Source organism: Otolemur garnettii, unplaced genomic scaffold (genome assembly GCF_000181295.1).
Source record: "Otolemur garnettii isolate 467f Iridium unplaced genomic scaffold, OtoGar3 scaffold00082, whole genome shotgun sequence".
NCBI classification, from domain to species: Eukaryota; Metazoa; Chordata; class Mammalia; order Primates; family Galagidae; genus Otolemur; species Otolemur garnettii.
The window spans coordinates 1,351,508-1,356,100 of NW_003852477.1; the positions used below are offsets into that span (position 1 = coordinate 1,351,508).

Below are 4,593 nucleotides of genomic sequence, written 5' to 3' on the forward strand. Positions count from 1 at the left end.
CTATAAAAGTGAGCTTATAAAAGTGCACGTATAATTATGACACATCCCTACTTAATATCATCAGTGGCTTCCCCTCCCTTCCAGTATTGTGTGATCTTCTAAGCGTGTCAGGTCATAAGTCAATGTCTGATTTCCTCTCCAGCCCATTCTGATCCACTTTCCTTCTTACATACAATGCTATAGCTACACTTGGCTTGACCTAAGTCCTCAAATGCACCCCCACCCCACATATGCACTCAGAGTCTTCCTTCTCTAGGCTGGAATAACACTGACTCACTTGTTGGCTTCTTTCCTCCCTGTCAGCCTTCCCTGACATCTTATTCTGGTTACAGTCCTCATTCTATATGAGCTCATTGCCCACTGGACTTTTCCTTCAAGTCACTAACTACAACTCTAAGTAATTACTTCTAAACATGTTACTTGTTTAACATCTGTTCTCTTTGTTAGAATATGCACTCCCTGAGGTCAGAGTCTTTGTTCATGGTTATACTGCCAGGATCTAACATTGTGTTTGGCTCATCATATGTGCTCAGCAACTGCTTTTTTGATTCATGATTGATTTCCATATAATATGGTACATATAAAGATGGAGGAATACAGATTGCAAAGTGGAACAAAGCAAGAGAAGTGACATTTCATCTGACCAAGGAGTCTACCAGTGTAACTGCTGTTAGGTGACTTGGATGATGGTCTTGGACCTGAAATTTGGGAAAAGGAGGAGCTGCAATGCCTAAAGAAGGAAGAAAGGGAGGCTATAAAGGCTGGGTAAGGCAGTATATGAGCCCCGAGGAGACAGATGCACAGCTCTAGGCTGAAAAGCAAAAAGCCACATAAGAAGAGGAACAAGGAAAAAAAGGTAGAGATGGGGCTGCAGGAGACCCCCCCCCCGTGGAGAAGAAATTTCTAGACTCAGATAAGAGTGAGGATGAAGAAGATGACTACCAGCAAAGGTGTGGAAGGGCTCATCGACATTGAGAACCCAAGCCGGGTGACACAGACAACCAAAAAAGTCACACACGTGGATCTGGATGGGCCAGATGAGCTTTCAAGGATGGAATGAGAAGAAATTGAGAAGCAGAAAGCAAAAGAATGTTCTATGAGGATGAATTTATCTGGGAAGACAGAGCAAGCGAAGGCTGACCTTGCCTGGCTGACAATCATCAGGAAACAGTGGAGGAAGCTGCCAGGAAGAAAGAAGAGGAAAGGAAAGCAGAAGATGATGCCACACTGTCAGGAAAATGAATGCAGTTGCTCTCCCTGAATAAATAAGCGTGACCTGTGGGAAGAGATGCCAGGAAACTGGGCGGCGCCTCCAGGACCTCTGCTGTGTCCTGCTCACCCTGTGCCCTGGTGTGGCTAACAGCAGCCCCTCATGGCTAGAAGCTCGCCACAGCCTGAGCTCTCCTCTTCTTCTTGCCACAGAAATTGGGGGGCTGTGGGGGTCCTGGGGGACAGCTGCTATCTTTGAGACAGAAAGATGCAGGGCAGCACTTCATATGTAACCATTTGAAGGTTTTCACTGTTTTAGAATTCAGAACCCTTGGGGGGTGCCTGGGAGGTGGGGTAAGAGGAGCTTCCATTTGTCTGGTAGATTGCACATTGGTGGGTGGTTGTGCCAGGAAGTGGCTACTGACCAGTTGTGACAACCAGCCCATGTATGTGGCCTGGGTGCTCCTTCAGAGAGGGGCTGTCATGTGGGAGTCCACACCCTGGGTCTGAGGGTCAAGGCTTGTCCCTGGCCAGTCCTCTGTGTCTGAGGCTGCTTCTTTTTGCCCCACCCCATCCTATTCCCACCTCTCTGGCCAGGGCATGGGCCCATTTTTAACATTCCCATCGATCATTTTGAGAACCTCTGTTGACTGTGCAGCCCCAGGTAAAACATGCTCCACAAATTCAATTTGTATATTTGGCAGATTAAATTTGACATTTATGTAAAAACATTTTGGGAAAAGGGGTGGTCAGGAATCCAGTGTTTACTTCAGCAGTGTCTCCAGTCCAGCCTCTTTTTCATCTATCTAAGACTGGCATCCGTGGAAAACCCAAGACATCTTAGTAATTATTACCACCTACTAGTTGTAAAAATCAACCCAGCGGGTAATCTGAGTTCTTTTCTTATGCCCCCCTGCTATGACCACAGACCAAATTAGCATTTATTTTTTATAAAATAATGCAATCTAGAAAATTGGTTACCTTCTTCATCCTTCAAGAAAGAATTATGAGAGGATTTTGTTTAACCCATATGTGTACATTTAAAATCCCATCATTTTCACAGGGAAAAACATATAATCTTGATTTCTTATAACACAAACACTGGATTAAAAAAGGCAAATGATTATAAATCCAAGCACACATTGAAATAGTAATGCTTTCCATGGAGGCACTGTTTTTTGGGGGTTTTTTTGCAGTTTTTGACTGGGCTGCGTTTGAACCTGCCACCTCTGGTATATGGGGCCACTGCCCTACTCCTTTGAGCCGCAGGCGCCATCTCATGGAGACACTGTTTTATATTAAAACTTTAATTCATAACGGAGTCCTACCTAGAATTGAACAAAAGTAGTCTGAGTCCCACATGGCATCCCAGGGAATAGGAAAACCTGGAGATTTTTTTTTTTCCTAAGAGACAGAGTCTCACTTTATCGCCCTTGGTACAGTGCCATAGTGTCACAGCTCACAGCAACCTCCAACTCCTGGGCTTAGGCGATTCTCTTGTCTCAGCCTCCCAAGTAGCTGGGATTACAGGCAACCACCACAACGCCCAGTTATTTTTTTGTTGCAGTTTGGCTGGGGCTGGGTTCAAACCCGCCACCCTTGGTATATGGGGCTGGCACCCTACTCACTGAGCCACAGGCGCCTTCCAAACCTGGAGATTTTTAAGACATTTTCTATCTAATCAGCATTAACATTCATTCATTGACTGAATGATACACCAGAACCCCAGGGATTGAGACAGAAACCCTGCTGTCAAGGAGTATATGCTGATAACCTAGGAATATAGCTACATTATTAACAACAAGGTCCATTAATAGAAGTATAAGTTATAGAGATAGCCCGGAAGGACAAATCCTTTGACAAGCTAAGACCTCAACTGAGTTGTTAAGGATGAATAAGTAATTAGTATTCGAACATGATGGGGGAAAAGGTATTCCAGGCAAAGGAAACAGTATAGTCAAAGGTACATCCTTTGATGCCAGGATAATGCTTCTGTCCCATATCAGTGAGGGGTGGTGTGGGAGGTAAGGGAAAGGTGGACAGGGATCAAATCATGAAGACTATTATGTGCCATACTAATTAAGAAGCAAGGACTTGGTTCTGTAACTGATAAGACCCTTGCAGTTTATGACTAAGGGTAGATATGATAAATTTTACATTATCTTCATGGCAATGTGGAGAATAGACTAGAGAAAAGTGAGTTTAGAGACAGGATAAATAGGGAGAGTCCACTAGACTCTCTTGGCTTCCACAGCCTGTACAAAATTGTGGGATTATTCATATACATACAATTCCAGTGTAAATTTGTTTGTTCATACATCACATATTGTATGTGTGTAGTTTTAGATATAAAGAAACAAAGGATGCCATGTTATTTAAATACCATTCACAAAACTACTGTACCTTTTTTTTTTATTGTTGGGGATTCATTGAGGATACAAAGGATTAGGTTACACTGATTGCATTTGTTAGATAGAGTCCCTCTCATAATTGTGTCCTGCCCCTAAGAGGTGTGTCATACACAGTGACCCCCATCCCCTACTTCTTGTATGTTTATCTGGCCCTGCTATAATAACCAAGGTTTTAATCCTGAAATACTTGCTAAATATATTATCTGCTAAGGGCATCAACCTTAGGTCATACTTCTTCCTTTCTCTAGAACAGCCAGAGCCAGGTAGAGTTTGTTCATCAGACAGGGTCTTTCTCAGCTCTGGGAGACAGTCGTCTGTGGGCAGTGTGGCTCTTGGAGCACTTTAGTTTGTCCTTGTTGCCTAAAACAAAGCAAAGCAATGAGGGCATTTAACATGGCTTTCTTTTGTGTGCCCATATGGACTATTACCTCTGAGGTAATTGCAACCCTCTTATTCTGTTTTTTTTTTTTCATGGTCTTGGCAAGACCCCACATCAGTATTAAATTTTGACATCTTGCTGCGCTCTGTGGAAAAGCACCCTGATTCCAAATAAATATGTGTATGCAATTTTCCATTACCTGGCACTGGTTTGTCACCAACAATCTATGGTTCAACATTCATTGCACTCATTTGTCAATATAATTGTTGCCAAGGGGACAGGTGGATAAACAAGGACAAATGGAAAGCAGTATCCTTAGAAATAACACGTAATAGTCACTACAAGCTTATAGCTTGCTTCCTTCCTCACAACCAACATTCATGTGCTACATTTTTTTTTTTTTTTTTGCTACTGTGGGCTAACACAGAAGCTTGTCTTTTATTGTGTAAATCCACACTCAGGAAAGCATTAGCCTCTGGCCTGAGAGAGTATTACTAGGGTTTTAGGGACTACTAAAGGTCTCTAAGAGAGCTAGCAGATGTGGGATGAATTTACTTTGCAGTAAAATTTGATCATTTTCTGTACACACATTTG

The 4,593-nt window shown here is 42.9% G+C and overlaps 1 pseudogene; it reads left to right on the top strand.

The window, feature by feature from the left end:
* Nucleotides 1-726: 726 nt before the first annotated feature.
* Nucleotides 727-1,344, top strand: LOC100963437 (annotated as a pseudogene).
* Nucleotides 1,345-4,593: the final 3,249 nt, after the last annotated feature.